General features: G+C 41.1%; 2 pseudogenes; both read right to left on the bottom strand.

The window, feature by feature from the left end:
• Positions 1-13,171: 13,171 nt before the first annotated feature.
• LOC145028943 (epidermis-specific secreted glycoprotein EP1 pseudogene) lies at positions 13,172-14,470 on the bottom strand (annotated as a pseudogene).
• Positions 14,471-15,972: 1,502 nt separating this feature from the next.
• LOC145031162 (malonyl-coenzyme A:anthocyanin 3-O-glucoside-6''-O-malonyltransferase pseudogene) lies at positions 15,973-17,524 on the bottom strand (annotated as a pseudogene).
• Between the last annotated feature and the right edge of the window lie 1,042 nt (positions 17,525-18,566).

Raw genomic sequence — 18,566 nt, 5'->3', positions numbered from 1 at the left:
TTGAGTGATTCGGACACACCCTTGGGGGTGTCTGGACTCAAATCGAGGAACTAAAGGATATTTCAAGGAAGAAAAAAAATGGTTTTCTAAAGTTTAAACTGAGAAGTTTTTAAGAAAGACAAAGTGTGTGATGGGTGCGACCGGCCGAGCTCAAGTAAGTTTTCCCCAAGATACCCGTACTGGTTATGTTATGTTATACAGTTTTGATTCAGAGAACTGCATGCTAGAATAGAGCTAAGGATCTAGGAGGATGTCTTTTGTGCTTGTTATATGATTCCGAGAATTGCATGCTAGTTAGGGCTAAGGATCTAGGAGGATGCCTTATGTGCCTGCTGTATGAGTTGTAGGCTAGGACTGTTTAGTCAGCAGTAGGATGGCCTGTGTAGGTTATGTCTGGTTTGGTTAATCAATGCAGGAATGCTGCTTGCTTTGTGCTATGGGGTTCTGACCAGCTTCAACTAAGTAAGGAGTGGATATGTAACAATATCCGCAAGCTAGTTAGGGGGAGGTGGTGGGGACTCCCAGTGCAGCTGATGGCGGAGAGTAGGTCGGAGAGTTCCCTAGGGAAGCCTAGGATGAGGTTAGTGGAAAGGGTATCGGTAAAAGGGACTTGGTGAAGTCGAAGCAATTCTTGAGGAAAGTACGGATATATTTGGATGGTAGTATAGGCTCGTACTACTGGAAGCAGAGGATCCGTACTTGAATCAAGGAGGGCCTAGATGGAACCGGGAAACTTGGAAAGTGTGTGAGATCTCCAGAAAGTATATGTGATCCTGACATTTGTATGTTATTGTTTCAGAATGGTGGTCACGCGACATGGAGCAGGAGGTCCATGATCCGGATCAGGATCGGGCTCGGGGGCAGGATCCGAGCATTTGGATGATGGGTTAAGCGAGTTCATCGCGTCTGAGATCACGAGGGGTATCCTTGATGCAATGCCAGTTATCTTCGGGTCAAACAAGGAGGGGATTATTGAGCTGATGGAGGATCGCCTCAGGGTGTTTCAGAGTGACATGGCGGCTAGCCAGTCAAGACCACGCACACTATCCTTTAAGGACTTCAGAGGGAGTGGTGCGCCAGATCTCCACGGGGCGAAGGACTCCAGTGCTGCCAGACGATGGATTGCGGACATTGAGTCTGCACAACTGACCAGCTTCTGCCTCGAGGGGTTAAAGGTACGATTTGCAGTAGAGTGTTTGAGGGACCGTGCTAGGGACTGGTGGGAGTCGTTGGTGACTCTTTGGGAGCCTCGGTTGTTGAGGCTAGGACATGGTCAGATTTTGTGACCCGGTTCAGAGCAGAGTTTGCGCCATCTATAGAGCTTCAGCAGCTGGCCAGGGAGTTCTTGGATATGAGACAGACTACAGAGACTGTGGCAGAGATCACCGCCAAGTTCCGGGAGAGGGATTTGTTGGTACCCCAGTATGCGGGTAATGAGCACATGAAGAGGACCCGCTATAATGACATGCTACGAGCTGACATCCGGGAGCATCTTAGTTTTTCAACTTGCCCTACCCTGGATTCCATGATTACCATGGCTAAGGAGAGGGAGATTGATCTGGAGCACATCCGGAAGAGGAAGGTAGAGGATGGGCAGACGATGGGGGCTTCGGGGAAGAAGCCCAAGGGATCTGATGGTTGGCCGAAAGGCCAGTCGGGGCGGGACCACTGCGGAAAATGCGGTTGGTCACACAAGGGAGCTTGTCGCACTGGGTTGGGTTTAGGCTGCTATAAGTTCGGAAAGATTGGGAATTTTGGGAAGGATTGTACTGCCCCTACTCCGGCGATGCAGATGTCAAACCTGATTTGCTTTCATTGTAATCAGAAGGGCCATAAAAAGGCCAATTGCCCTAGATTCATAGCAGCAGCTGCAGCCCCGTCGGCTATGGCGCCAACTCCAGCGATAGCACGGGTTGTGGATGGCCGGAAGGCCAAGTTGGAGGCTCCAGTGGTTTGGAGCCGAGCATTTAAGCTGACATCCGAGGAGGCACGCGCTGCACCCCATGTGGTGACGGGTATGATTTCTTACCCTTATGCTTTATTATTATGTCGCTGTGATTTTTGATATATCATGTGCCTTGTTTAGGATCGTTCCATGTGAACGGAATCCCAGTTCAGGTGTTGTTTGATTCGGGTGCCACCCGATCGTTTGTCTCTCTTGCGCTTATCAAGAAGTTTCAGGAGTGTTCGGGCATGTTGGATTGCCCTCTAGAGTTCGAGATTGCGGACGACCGGTCGGTGCGAGCATCGGAGGTCTATCTAGACTGTGTTTTGAAGCTGTTCGAGGAGCGTTACTTGGTAGACCTGGTTCCCATTCCGTTGAAGGGGAACAAGGTAATTATAGGAATGGATTGGTTGATCCCTAATGGGAAAGTGATAGATTGTGCGCAGCAGCTGGTTCAGATCAGGACCCCAAGTGGGGGAGAGTTGGTAGTTCAGGGCGAGAGGCCACAGCAAGGACCAGCGGTATGTTCAGCAGCAAGGGCTAGACGTTACCTTCAGCAGGGTTGCGTAGGATATGTCGCCTATGTCATGGACACCCGGGAGGCGGGTAAGGCGCCAGTGGGCGATGTACCCATGACGCGTGAGTTTAAGGACGTATTCCCCGAGGAGTTGCTTGGTATACCTCCGGAGAGGCAGGTGGAATTCAGGATCGACCTAGTCCCTGGTGCGGCTCCGATAGCCAAGGCACCGTATTGGTTGGCTCCTCTTGAGATGCATGAGTTGTCTATAAAGCTGCAGGAGCTGTTAGACAAAGGATTCATTAGACCGAGTAGTTCTCCCTGGGGAGCCCTGATTTTGTTTGTGAAGAAGAAGGACGGGTCGCATCGGATGTGTATAGATTATCGGGAGCTGAATAAGGTAACGGTGAAGAACCGTTACCTACTCGACCTCTTTAACCAGTTACAGGGAGCATCTTGGTTCTCCAAGATTGATCTGCGCTAAGGATATCAACAGATGAGGGTCAGAGAGGAGGATGTACAGAAGACGGTGTTTCGGACATGCTATGGCCACTATGAGTTCGTGGTGATGCCTTTCGGGCTCACCAATGCTCCTACCGTGTTCATGGACCTCATGAATTGCGTGTGTAGACCAATGTTAGACCGGTCTGTGATTGTGTTTATTGATGACATCTTGGTTTACTCCAAGATGCAGGAGGAGCACGAGGAGCATCTGCGAGAGGTTCTGGGGACCTTGAGGAAGGAGAACTTGTATGCTAAGTTCTCCAAGTGTGAGTTCTGGTTGCGCGAGGTGCAGTTCCTTTGGCATCTCGTCAAACAGGATGGGATTTTAGTGGACCCGGCCAAAGTGGAGGCCGTGAGGAGATGGGAGGTTCCGAAGTCTCCATCGGAGATTCAGAGTTTCGTATGATTAGTCGGCTACTATCGGAGATTCATCTAGGATTTCTCCAAGTTAGTCATACCCCTGACCAGGCTCACAAGGAAAGTCGTGGTCTTTCGTTCAGGGCCTGAGCAGCAGGCCGCATTCGAGACTCTGAGGCAGAGATTGTGCGAGGCGCCAATCTTAGCCCTGCCAGAGAGCATTGAGGATTTTGTTGTATATTGCGATGTGTCCATCTTGGGGTTAGGCGCAGTTATGATGCAGAGAGGGCATGTGATCGCCTACGCGTCGAGGCAGTTGAAGCCTCACGAGGCGAATTACCTGATGCATGATTTGGACCTGGGGGCTGTCGTGTTTTCCCTCAAGATTTGACGTCATTACCTTTATGGGGTTCGTTGTACGATTTACACGGACCTCAAGAGCCTGAGGTATCTCATGGACCAGCTAAATCTGAATATGAGGCAATGTCAGTGGCTTGACGTGGTGAAGGATTATGATTGCGAGATCCTTTACCACCCGGGGAAGGACAATACGGTGGCCGACGCGCTTAGCTGCAAGGCAGCACCGATCAGGGATTTATGTCTGAGGATGACAGTGGTGACTCTGCTGTTGGAGCAGATTCAGGAGGCAACACAGGAGGTCGTGAAGGACTAACATTGGAAGAGCGAGCGGATTATGGGTCAGGTTTCTTCCTTTGACTATGACAGTCGGGGGTTGTTGACTCTGCACCGTAGGGTGTGGGTCCTGTATCACGGGGGTGTGTGCTAGGTATTGATGGAGGAGGCGCACAAATATCGATTCTCCATTCACCCCGGTGCGATGAAGATGTATAGAGATCTTCGCCTGGACTATTGGTGGCCCTGCATGAAGCAGGGTGTGCCGTGGTACGTAGAGCGATGCTTGACCTGTAGGAAGGTCATGGCTGAGCATCAGAGACCTCAAGGAAAGATGCAGCCGTTGGATATCTCGCTGTGGAAATGGGAAGACATCACGATAAATTTTATCACAAAGCTTCCCAGGACAGCACAGGGAGCGGATTCGATCTAGGTCATCGTCGATCGATTGACCAAGAGCGCCCATTTTATCTCAATTCAGGAGAGCATTTTGGCTGAAAAATTGGCCAACATTTATATCCAGGAGGTGGTGGCGCGGCACGGGGTGCCAGTATCGGTGATTTCAGACAGAGACGTTCGGTTTACTTCTAGGTTCTGGAAGAAGTTCCATGACGAGCTGGGAAGTCGTCTGCATTTTAGCATCGCTTTTCACCCGCAAACAGATGGTCAGAGTGAGCAGACCATCCGGACCTTGGAGGATATGTTGCAAGCATTCATCTTAGACTTCGGAGTTAGTTGGGATACTTACCTTCCTTTGGCTGAGTTCTCGTACAACAACAGCTATCACGCGAGTATCGATCATCCTCCCTTCGAGATGTTGAATGGGAGGAAGTGTTGGACCCTGATATGTTGGGTTGAGGTTGGTCATAGGGTTATAGGGATTACCGAAGTGGTACTCAAAACTACGGAGAGGATCCAGCAGGTCTGGAGCAGGCTTCAGAGTTCAGACTGCTCAGAGTCGGCAGAAAATTTATGCCGACAAGCGTCGATCCGACTTGGAATTCCAGGTCGGGGATATGGTCCTCCTGAAGGTGTCACCTTGGATGGGTGTCATTCGATTCAGGAAGCAGGGAAAGTTGGGTCCTAGGTATATTGGACCTTTCAAGGTTGTAGCCCGGGTGGGCAAGGTGGCATAGAGGCTGGATCTACCAGCCGAACTCAGTCAGATTCATAGCACCTTTCACATTTCCCAGTTGCAGAAATGTTTGGTGTACGATTCCGCAGTAGTGCCTTTAGAGGACATTCAGGTTGACGATAGCCTTAACTACATCGAGCGGCCAGCAGGTATCCTTGACAGGAAGTCAAAGGATCTGAGGATCATGAGAGTGGAGCTGTTAAAGGTGTAGTGGCAGCACCGAAAGGGCTCAGAGTGGACTTGGGAGTCGGTGGACGAGATGATGGAGCATTACCCCGAGCTGTTTTAGGATCGATCCACAGACTTCGAGGAAGAAGTCTAAAATACATGGGGGATATTTGTACCACCTGATTCCTGGTACATATTTGTAATTAAAGTATTTTGCATTTTGGCCTGGGACTCGGCGAGTTGGTGGCCCAACTCGTCGAGTAGAAGCACATTGGACACAGGAGTTAAGTGGCTGACTCGGCGAGTTAGGGACCGGACTCGACAAGTTCGTGCTGTCTGGACAAAAACCCTAATATGAGGTTTTGCACCCTATATAAACACATTAACTCGGCCTCCCTTGTCCGTAACACTCTCCTAGAACTGCATATCGAAACCCTAGCCATTTGTGTGTGTTAAGGCCATTTTGGTGCTTTTGTTGGCTTCTGCAGCTTGGAAGGAAGAAGAAGAGCTTCAGTATTCGACTTGGGGCTTGTATATCCAGAAATATCATTCCATTTTCTGCTTAATCAAGGTAAAATGCTCATACTTTGGTCTTTCATTTGGTTGTTCATCTTTAGAATGTGGATCTTGCGTGCATTTAGGGCTTTTCAAGCCATTTTTGGGTTTAAGGAGTGTTATGTGGACTTTAGCTCAGATCTGGGCCTTAAGAGGGGTCTCATGGCATAAAGGTGCCAACTTTAGGGCCATGAGAGCCCTATGCACATTGTAAGACTCTTTATATGGATTTTTGAGCTAAAAACCCCATGCATGTGCATCAAGTTTGGAACTTTATGTATAAAAGGGACATTAGGAGGCTAGATCTATGGTTTTGATGTGTTAGACGTCATTTAAATCAACTATATGGAGTTGGTCAAGACTGAAATCGCGAGTTTTTCTTGGCACTCGACGAGTCGGTGACCATTGTGCACCAAAACCCTTTCTGTGAACGGGTAATTGTTAGGAAGCAAGTCCCTTGTGGGTTTAGACGCGAAAAGGGACCTGAAAGCCATGGGACTCGGCAAGTGGTATGAGCAGACTCGGTGAATTCATAACAGTCTCCCAATCTTTGAAGATGGACTTGACGAGTTGTTCATACAACTCGGCGAGTCGTAGACTGGACAAGTTCTTATGTTGGAGATGAACTCGACGAGTTCAAGAAGGAACTCGGCGAGTCGGATGAAGATAGTCTCGATGTTATGATTGAAGGAGAACCCGTCGAGTTTTTTCTACACTCGCCGAGTGGTGCCAAGGTTTTGTGTGGCATTAGTGAAGCATGGGCTCGACGAGTTGGTAGGCCAACTCGGTGAGTCAGGTAAACTGAATGTTGACTTTGACTGAATTGGACCGACCATGTTTAGGGTTGTATGCGATGTGTGTTGATTTGAAGGTTGTCGTGTAGGGATCAACGAGTCGTAGGGAGTCGACTTGTGCCACGAGGATAGTTCATACACTGCACGATATTGAGGTGAGTTACCTTCTAGTAGGGGTGGGTCTAAGGCCACAATGACGGCCCACCAAAAAGGGGTATTTATAAGATAATGGTCTTTGTGATAATTATCTTGGTCTGGTTATGTGATTTATCTGGAATATATGTTATGCGTTTAGTAGGGATTAGTTTCCCTAACGGTGGTCCGTAGGACCCAAGGGTAGGTCAGTACCCGGATATGCCTGACTGTATGCTTGTATTTGTTGATTGCATGTTAGTAGTAGGGGTGAAATAATTCCCAGTTACCGGTTGAAAGATACCAATGATGGTTACCGGTTGAAAGATACCGATGATGGCTACCGGTTGAAAGATACCGATGATGGTTACCGGTTGAAACATACCGATGAATGTTACCGGTTGAAAGATACCGACGATGATGTATGGTATGTGGTATGATGGGAGACTCACTAAGCTTTGTGCTTACAGTTTTGTTTTGGGTTTCAGGTACCTCTTCGTCGAAGGGGAAAGAGTCGGCGGTGTAGCAGCACATCACACACAAACATGTTTCCGCAGAAGTTTTTGGGACCGTACTCTGATTTCCTATACTTTTGATGTTATGGTTTGAAATACAGCATTACGGTTTTTTAATGAATGTTTATTGACAATGTTTGATAAAAATGTTGTGTTAAATGCGTTAATTAAAAAAACGAAATTTTTGGCCTTGAAATTTGGGTCGTTACACTAGGTTTCCTACTCTTGATTTGGAGTTGGGGGTTGTGGTTTTTTCCCTCAAGATATAGAGTCATTATCTATATGGGGTCCATTGTACCATATATATGGATCACAAGAGTTTGAGGCACATCATGGATCAGCTTAACCTAAACATGAGGCAGCGCAGGTGGCTGGATGTAGTCAAGGACTATGATTGTGAGATCCTTTACCACCCTGGTAAAGCGAATGTGGTGGCGGGCGCTTTGAGCCGCAAGCTATTAGGGTCTTCCACCCTAGCGAGATATATGAGGGTAGCCATGGATCCTCCAATTGTGAGTTTGATCAGGGACGCGCATGTTGAGGGTATAAGACCAGAGAATTGGAAGAAGGAAAGGATTAAGGGTGAAAGCACCCGGTTTGTGCAGGATGGACTGGGATTGATGACCCACTATGGTCGTGTATGGTTCTGATGTTTGGCGGAGTCAAACAGACCATTTTGGAGGAGGCTCATAAGACTCATTTCTCCATACACCCAGGGCCACCAAGATGTTTAAGGACCTGAGTTTGGGTTACTGGTGGCCGTGTATGAAGCGAGAAATCGCTAGGTATATCGAGAGCTACCTGACTTGTAGGATGGTCAAGGATGAGCATCAGAGACCACATGGTCTGTTACAACCCTTGGAGATTCCCATGTGGAAATGGGAGCAAATCTCAATAGATATCATTACTAAGTTGCCGAAGACGGCGAAGGGATTTGATGCTATATAGGTTATTGTTGATTGATTGACCAAGAGTGCTCACTTCGTGGCTATTTGGGAAAGTTCTTCGGCCGAGAAATTGGCCGATGTGTATGTTCGTGAGATCGTTGCTCGGCACGGGATACTAGTTTCCATTGTTTCCGACTGGGATGTTAATTTTACTTCCTGTTTCTAGCAAAAGTTCCACGAGGAACTGGGCACGCGACTGCACTTTAGTACAACGTTTCATCCTCAGACCGATGGGCAGAGTGAGCGGACCCTTTAGACCCTCGAGGATATGTTGAGGGCGTGTGTTATTGATTTTGGAAGGATTTTGGATTCCCACCTACCTCTTGCAGAATTTGCTAGCAAAAACAGCTATCATTCCAGTATGGCGCTCCGCCTTTTGAGTTGTTGTATGGTCGGAGATGTAGAACCCCGATATGTTGGGGTGAGGTTGGACACATGGTAATGGGTCGGACGGAGGTAGTTTTGCTGACTACCGAAAAGATTCAGCAGATTAGACAGAAACTGCAGACCGCTAAGAGTCGGCAAAAGAGTTACACTGACAGACGCCGATCGGATTTGGAGTTCCAGGTCGATGACATGGTGCTCTTGAAGGTATCACCATGGAAGGGCGTGATTTGTTTCAGAAAAAGGGGAAAGTTGGGTCCCCGCTATATTGGATCGTTCAGGGTCGCTGCCAGGATTGGTAAAGTGGCATACAGTTTGGAATTACCGGATGAGCTCAGTCAGATTCACAACACCTTTCATGTTTCGCAATTGCGAAAGTGCATTATGGACTCGAAGGCATTGGTATCATTGGATTACATTCAAATTGATGAGTGCCTAAATTACGTTGAGAGGCCAATGGTTATTTTCGAAAGGAAAGTGAAAGTTTTGCGAAACAAGGAGGTCCCGTTGGTGAAGGTACAATGGGAACATCAGAGGGGATCTGAGTGGACATAGGAGCTGGAGGCTGAGATGCGAGAGCATTACCTGGAATTATTCACCACATCAAACTTTGATGACGAAGTCTAAAATAAGTAGGGGAGAATTGTAACGTCCCAACTATTAGGTATCATTATTATTCAATTCAGGCTTCATGTTTTAAGGCCTACTTGACGAGTTAATGCTATGACTTGTCGAGTAGCAGCGGGATGGGACACGTTATTTAATGATTTAACTCGGTGAGTCGGGAAGGGGACTCAACGAGTATGAGCTGGCAGGGGTAACCCTAAATTTCAGGGGTTTTGCACCTTATATATTGGATCATTAGCGCCTCTTATTGTCTTTTATCACCCCTTTGAAAGCCAGAAACCCTAATTTTCATGTGTGTGAGCCTTGAGAGTGTTTTAGAGCTTTGGAAAGTGATTTAGTGAAGGAAATTTGTAGACCAAGAGGCAAGCATCAAGGAAATTTGTGTGGATCCAGAGTCTACTCCAGTTTGGGCACATTTTAGAGGTAACCAGCTAACTACCTTGATCTCTTTCCTCCTAGAATCTCTCTTGTGTAAAGTTTAGGGTTTCTTTAGCTTATTTATGAAGAGATTATCGTGTGGGAGCTAGATCTGAAGTTGAAACTTCAGATCTAAACCTCCCTTGGGTCCTAAGTTCATAAAGCTCTCAGTATTGTTATGAAAGAACCCTTCCTTATGAGTATAGCTTCATTCCAAGCTTGGATTCGAATTTTGAGGCATGCAAATACGTAAAGGTAGCAACTTTACATTGTAAGGTACTCTAAGGACCTAGATCTACTGTTTCAATCGGAGGAATAGTTCAGAATTGCTTGATTATGGGAGTATTCCTATAGACTCGGTGAGTCTGGGAGATAACTTGGCGAGTCAAGAAGGGGTTTTGTCCGAATTGGTCCTGCGTGGACTCAGCAAGTCTGGGAGATAACTCAACGAGTCAGTTTGGGTTTCCAATCAATGTGTCGCGTATTGACTCGGCGAGTCTGTTAGAAACTCGACGCGTTGAGCCGAGTTACTCTTCAATCAGTAGGGACTCGATGGAGGGAAAGTTGCACTCAACAAATAGGGCAACATGGATTGTTGACCATCGAGCAGTGACTTTGACTTTGAATAGGGAGTGTCTTATGCCTTCCAAGGGATTTTTGATAATTTGAGTAATTATTGAATGGACCACTTATGGGTACAGGTGAGGTGGTTGAATCTATATCTGGAGGTGTAGTCAGTATTATTTCGAGCTGCTAGTGACGTGAGTTATCCTCACTATATCACTAGGGTCTAAGGCACCAAGGTCGGTCCTTTAGGTTGTTATTCTGATTATAGTATGTTGTATGTGGTTATGATCTGTTATATCGGTATCCAGATAGATGGGATGTTGTTATGCTTTATGATTCATTAGGATCGGTATGTTAGTGACCTAGTTAGGTCGGCATTCTGGCGATAAGTGATTTCTATGATAGATGATATGTGAGATAGTTATATCTGATATTGATATATATATATATATATATATATATATATATATATATATATATATGCCATTATATGTTATTTATGTGCACATGGTTATTTGTTTAATGGTTGGGTTTAGGCGGTCCTGCTTTGTACTAAAGGGCAACACACCCGACGAGTGGTCCGGATAGACTGTGGGTCCCTGCATGACAGTCCAGTTATACCGAAGGCTCGGGATAGATCCAGATAGATTGTAGGCCTTGCAAGGCGGTCCAGTTAGGCTAAAAGTCAAGTATACATGTTGTTGTTATCTGTTATTGATATGGTATTATCGGTGTAGTATTGGTATTTTGGGGGTAACTCACTAAGCTCTCGGGCTTACAGTTTCAGTTTATTATTTCGGGTACATCAGGAGATCGTGGCAAGGCAAAGGTGTGACCATACCACTCCTCATCCTTATGATTTTGTTTTTGGGACACTTTGATGAATAATATTTTGAAAACAATTTGTACAATACTATTTGGTTTTTAATGGATGAAAAAGCTAAAAATTTTGCTTAAATTTTTGGATGTTACGGGTTTACAATCATACATCAATAAAATTGTGTGCAAATTGGGGAGATTCAAGCTTTGGTTTCATGGTCGCAGTGTTTACCTGGGCGAAACATTGTTATCGTAAGATCAATTTTTTGCAGCACGTAAGGATAATGACCAAGTCAAGAGTGTTAATGGTACATTTTTTTTATTATATACACTTGCGATTTAATTTTCATATTCCAATTTTATTGAAACGATTTTGTTCAAATGAAGATCAAATCAGTTCTATTGAAGTGGAGAACGATGAAGCTATTGATGAGGAAGAAGCGATTAGTTGAATCTGCTTTGATTCATGCGATAAAGGTAACCAGTTGAAGTTGGAATGCAGTTGAAAACGTGTGCTTAGACTTGTCATGAAGAATGTGTAATTAGAGGGTTTAGTGTTAAAGGGAACAAAATTTGTGATGCTTGTGGTCGTGAAGTCTCAAATTTACCAGTAACTTTGCTTCGTATGCCAAGCTATGTTCAAAGACAAACCATGAATAGGAATCCACAAAATCAAAAACATCTGAATTCAGGAACACTAAGGTAGCTTCATTAAATTTTCAAATTTTAATGGAGAATTAGAATTCCTGAATTCTTACATGTTTGTTTATTCAGTGCATGGCAAGATTTTGTCGTGCTAGTCTGATAAACGAAATGAAAAAAATACCCCTGCACTAACAGTACAAAAGTGACGGAGTAAGGGTCAAGGATCAATCGCGCAATGAACTGAAACCATAAAGACCAGTGGCGTGACTTTTGCTAGGAAGTTCTCAAAGTGTGATATTTTATAAACCACAGGGACCAATTGTGAAATTTTGTCTTTATTATTTTATACAAAATAGTTAAATTATTAATTTCAATATAATATTAAACAGTTAACTTAAACCAGTATTTCAACTAAACTTGAAAAACAAATTTGAGAGATAATTTTGTAAACAATCAAAGGTTCTAAATTATAGCGTTCAACCTAAATTGTCTCCTATATTTTTACAAATAACCATGAAACTCTTTTTTATAATCATTATAAATTTTCAAATAAATAGCTTAAATATTACTTACAATAAAAATAGTTAAAAGTAATACAATATAAAAAATTATAATGTTGTATTTAAAAACAAAAACAATGTTTATTGTTTTAAATAATTATAATTAAAGAAACTAATAATACTCATCAGATAATTTTTTAAAAGTTAAATTTCTGAAACTAAATTTAAATAAGTGAGAGTTATAAAATACGTTATTTTATGTAACGTACAACAACAATAGTTAAAAGTAATATTATATACAAAAATTATATTTTTGCATTTAAAAACAAAAACATTATTTGATATTTTAAATAATTACAATGATGTAATTTAAAATATTAATCAAATAAATTTTTTAAAATTATTTAAGCATAACAATATATATATATATATATATATATATATATATATATATATATATATATATATATATATATATATATATATATTTATGTATATATATAACATTAAACAATATATTATATTTAATTTTATTCATAGAGATAATTCAGAATATAGAACTTTTAAAAGATGTTTACATGCTTTATGTTTGCAGCGGGGGGTTAATTGGTACGTGAAAGCTGGCCCGGAACCCTCGTTAGAGAAGTTCCATTTCCAAAAAAAAAAAAAAAGTATTTATACAAACTTATTATAAGATTTATTATATAAGAGCAAATAATATCATTGATATATATATATATATATATATATATATATATATATATATATATATATATATATATATATATATATATACAAATATAAAGATTTCAAATATATTGTTGCATTATACGCAACATGTGGGTATTCGTTTAGTTTTGCATTATAATAGAAATATTTTTTCTTTTACCACATTCATTTGAAAACTCTCATGACTTTTTAATTTGTTAATAATACTATTTTAAATTAGTTAAACAATATTAAATAAATACAAAACCTCGTCAACGTTTGTATGTAATTTCTTAATAATACTAGAGGGGTGTTTTGACGTAGGCCAAGTGAGTCGAGTTCCCGACCCTCGTCAACGTTTTCAACTCGTTAGCCATCCAACACCTCGATAGATCAGTGCGATAGAAATACCCCATACACTTACAATCCTTTGTGCATTTACTTTCGCAATCTTTCTGCTTCACCGGCCCAGTCCCCGGAGAGTATTTAGAAGTGAAATGGTCGACTCCTTTCAGCTGGTAGTAACGAGAACCACCCGCTTTACAAGACGACGACTTCACGTTGCATTTTGTGCTCCACGCAAAAACACCCTCCGGCGTCGGACACCCAACACACTGGCTATCCTCACACAGCCCAAACATGCCGCATCGTTCAGGCAGTTGGCACTCGTCTTCATATATATCCCCCCTCGTGTTCTCCTTTTTATCGAATAAAGTGAACACCAGACTCCACATGCCAAAAGCCACATTCGGACGATAAGAGTAGATTCGTAAGTTCCCGTCGATACCTAATCGGATATACGATAACGTGTTATTGAATCGGAGTAAGTCCAAGTCCACATAAGGTTGAGCATCAGAGTTTGAAAGTTGAACCCTCAGTGCATTAAAGTCGTTATTGTATTTGGTTTCCACAATTCCGAATGTTGCATTAACAATAGTCACATTTTGTTGGCTCACTTCCGGGAACGTGGATGACCAGTAAAGCATGTTCTTATAATACAAACCCAATCTTTCTGGCTCTATCACAAGACTATACACTCCGTTAACGTTGTTCGTCGTTGAAGCTACGAGCTTCGTCGGACCTCGGATCCGGAGAGATTGACCAAACAAGAGCGTATCAGTAGGTGAATCAAAGCTTTGCCATACGAAACCACCCTTGGAGTCACGAAGCACCATGTTACCATCGGAGAGTATGGCAAAACAGACGACATCCTTGTTGGCGATGTTGGTTTGCCATGCGATCCGGCCATCTCTTTCGGCCAGTACAAGGTTGCCGTCGGAGCCCAATCAGAATGTGGCATTTTCGCCAACAGGGTTGCCTCTGTTTGCTTCCCATACCCATCGCATCATGTATTCGTCATTTCGGACCCCCATGCGGAGACTGAGAGTGTAGACACCGGGTGTCGTATTGTAGAAACATAGCTGGAAAGGAAATGTGAATGGAGGAAGAGGATGATAGTTTGGGGCGTATTTGGAGTTGGCTTCTCCTAAATCGCCTTGGTTGACATACCGACAAGTGTCGGTGGGTGGAACAACAGCGTCTGAGATGGCGAATGATATGAAAATGAATCAGAAAAGCATTAAGAAAAGAGAAGAAGCCATGGTTACTGGTGCTACCGTGGGATGGATGCTATTTTTAATTTTTTTTTATTAAAGAATTATATAATTTATTGAAAACGTAAGGTGTAAATCGTCATTACTCTTTAAATTTATTGAGGTGTTGTACATATTCAAACCCTGGAGTTTGCTTCAACTTTGACGTGTTCCAGATGTTCAATTTATTATTATGAGGGTTAAGAGGTAGTAAGTTTGACTAGGTTATGAAAGTTGAGGGTGGCCGAAGTGTTGGTGGTCGGAGATGAGGTGGCGGCGGATGAAATTGGACAATAATGAATATGATCTATGGGGTGGGGTAGGGTCGTTTTTTAGTTTAGTATTATCGGATATCCAACTATCTTGATATTTTTTAAATCACTATATATCCGAATCCGAATCTAAAAAATTACCTATGTGTTCGGATTTTGGTTCCCCAATCTGTTATTGTGTGTTAAACCTCTGAGAATTAGTTCCACAAGATATTTACGAGTCTTATTCAATTTCAGTCAAGAATGAATAGAAAACTGTAGCCCTTAATGACAATTTGATGGCGTAAACAAATGATCGATCCCTTTCTACTGGTTTGACAGTTTCCATTTGGCTTTGCTTTTGTTTAAAATATGCATATATAGTTTTTAGATTTAACTTTGAGTTTTCTTTTATTGTATTTTGGTTTGGCTGAGGGAAAAAATTGGTCACTGGAAAAAAAAATAAAAAATTCTGTAGCCTGGTAGCCAGCATTATTGATAGCGAAGGGAAAGATGTTGCAAACTAGGAATCACTACAACTGGTAATTAAGTTTTAAACCACTATCATTTGGTAAATACTTTTTAAATGTACTATACCTTGTTACAAAACTCCACATTATAGTGGAACAGTCTCTTCGCCTCCTTTGGATACGAAGAATCATATTTTAATATGCACATTTTCAATGTTGATAAGGCATCCCAATGAACATTTAATTGTGAGTTTAACAGGAAAAAAATGAGTTAAATACATAAACCCATCCACAATAGTTCAATGAAGTGGAGTTTAATCCCCATTGAACTTTGGTATGCATTTTTTTTTTTAAATCATTTCACCAATAAAACTTTGTATTTAAATAATTACACTCTATATACATGCACAAGATATATGTCATTATTTTCTCAGCTATAATATTTGTAAATTATTCTTATATTCAATAATTTAAATCATCAAGTTAAATTATATTATAATATTCTAAACAAAAAAATATTTAAATCTTAAAAATATTTTAAAACAATAACATATACAACAATCTTTAATTAATAATTAATAATTTGTTACTTTTAATTTCTAATTAGTATAATATTATAGTTTTACAATACTATTTATAAAAAGATACAATTAAATATTGATGTGGAAATTCATTAAACTCTTAAAAATTTAATAGAATGTAAAGTTTAACAGATAAAATAGTGATAGTTTAAAATCATATAGCAATCCATTAAACTCTTAAAGTTTAATATATTTTAATATATTGAGAATGCTCTAAGAAAGTGACATTTTATTGATAACATATATAACATACACATGCCTTTTGACACAAATAACTGTTGTACGTGTTGATAGATCCACATTAAAAATATTTTAACAAAAGACTCCCTTGCTCACTGTAATGTGCGCTCCAATTCTTCACTAAAGATGGAAAGCAACACATCCATTTGTTTTGGAGGAAGGGACACCCCAATTTCAATATCAGCATCCGACTCTTTTGAAGCATTAACAGAAATCGAACTATGGTAATCGAGAGATATTGTCTCATGTCTTTTTGGCTTACCCCATCCAAAATCCAAATCGTAGAACTTAATCTTCGGTGATCCCGACACAGTAAGCCCCGGCACTGGCAAAAAGGCTGTCTTAATCACCGTCTCCCCATCTACAATCACTCCATTCTTCTTCTTAAGTGTTTCGCTTAAAGCCTTTCCAAATAATTCAAAAGCAGTAACAAAACCATTGTCGCCTGCTAAGATGGTGCTTTTTATTTTTGATGTGAAAGAAGCCCCTACACAGTTACCAAAATAAGTTTCAGGAACAGGTGGATCGAACCGGGTTCTCCAATCCACCATACAAGTAAACCTTTCTAGGTCATCCTCTCCCTTCCTTTCTCCAATATTAACATGTGATTTGGCTATGCAATACCACATATAAGCACATGCCACCGAAAAAGATGATATGTATTCCAGATTTGGCAGTTGAGTGGATAGCCATTTCTTTAGCCCATTGATGCGTGCTTGGGTCAAGACAATGGTGGCACGAACTTTATCTGAAGGGCCAACAAGGTGAGGAGGCTGGTATTCCATATTAATAGCTGGAATACCGGGAATATTTAACGAGATTTCATCTAAGGAGCTCGGGTATTTAATCGCTCTTTCATAAAAAGGTAAAGATCCACTAGCTAAGAAAAACTCATCTGTACCATGTTTAGCAATCGAGCTCCATGCCTTGAGGAAATGATACCTTGTGCTCGCGTCACAAAGAGAGTGGTGGTTGGTGATTCCAATAGAGAAGCCGGAGTTAGGAAAAAGTGTAACTTGCGCAGAAAAAAGTGGGATAATAAGGTAATCGGATACTTGTTGTGCACGTCCCAATAGAGGTACAAGCGGATAAAACATGTCACACTTACGAGGATGATTTCCTGTAAGATGATTGAAATCAAGAGTACACTCGACAAAGGTAACTGCAACAGAGTCGCCTTCTACATGACGGATTTCTGGTTTTTTCTCAACACTTGGATTAGGAAACAGAATTATGTTGCCTGCAAATGGGAAGAAGTGTTGAAGAGTGATTGATAATGAGTTTTTGAGGTTCGGTATAATTGTTTCCATGAAATGTTGTTTAGAGTGGGTGGATTCATAAAAGAAAACCTGGTGGATTGGGATGTAGGATAGCCAAATCATGTCCAAGAAAGTGAGCGGGAGAGACTTCTCCCCAACGGTGCCAGGTGGCGGAGATACTCGGGTATTCTCGAGAACGGTTAGCATACTAGTTCTGGCGTTTGTTTGAATTAGTGGGTTTGGATTATGCAAATGTTTGTGTTTGATGGAAATTTATAACCATGAATGACAACCATGAGTTTATTTTTTTAATAGAAAATAACATAACTCGTGAGCTTGTTTTTTTAATAGAAAATAATCATTACAAAATTGGTATAACTGGATTTTGATCTCAAATAGTTGGTGGACCGATTTACGTGATTTTTTTCACAAATAAGGATCAAAATTTTAAGGTTTCTTTAAAAGAATTATTTTTATATTTATATTTTATTATTTTACTGTAATTAATTTTGTTGTATTTTTTGGTTGAATGTTGTTTTATTATTAGTAGCAGTCTACCTGAGCAAAAGGCAACGACGACTAATTTATTCTTTGAAAACATGTTACAAAAAACACATAATATATTGGTTGATCGAAGGTTAATATTTTGAAATAGTATTTATGTTTATTAGACATGCATTTTAGTGTATTTATTGTTTTTGTTTGTGTTATCTGTGTTTTCTCTTCCGTTAATTGGATCCATTGTACTAAAATATGACATCAATATGAGATACTTTTCCATCTTGTATGGTAATGGTATCCATGCAAAATATTGATGGTGAACAGTTTTTTTTTTCTCGGAGACATGTCATATTTTAGAAAACATGCACTGAACGTAAATTTTTATTGGATGGTTTTATGTTAGTAGGATGTGTATTTTCAGTATATTGATCGAGAGTGAAGAAATTAAAAAAAAAAAAAAAAAGATGTTTGTCGGACATGTGTTTTAATATATTAATCGTTTCTATGTTTGTTGTATGTGTATCGTTATCCAAGACCATTTATGGAATGTTTGGTTCACTTTGTAAAGATTTGACGATTTATAATATGTCAAAGAAATATGAATTTTAAAAGATGTTAAAGACAAAGGAATTGAAATGTGTCAAACGAATGTCGGGAAATGTAGTGAAATTAAAATTATTTTGTATATTTTTTGTTTTGTAATCATATCAAAATAAAGTTTTTAACTATCTATTGTTCACCAAAATATTTTATGACTATGGTTAGTTATAAATAAATCAATACACACCGGTATATACAAAATC

The sequence above is a fragment of the Lactuca saligna genome, chromosome 2 (assembly GCF_052625555.1).
Source record: "Lactuca saligna cultivar CGN05327 chromosome 2, ASM5262555v1, whole genome shotgun sequence".
NCBI lineage: Eukaryota > Viridiplantae > Streptophyta > Magnoliopsida > Asterales > Asteraceae > Lactuca > Lactuca saligna.
Note: the sequence above shows the minus strand (reverse complement) of the source record. Positions and strands in the feature narration are given on the sequence as shown.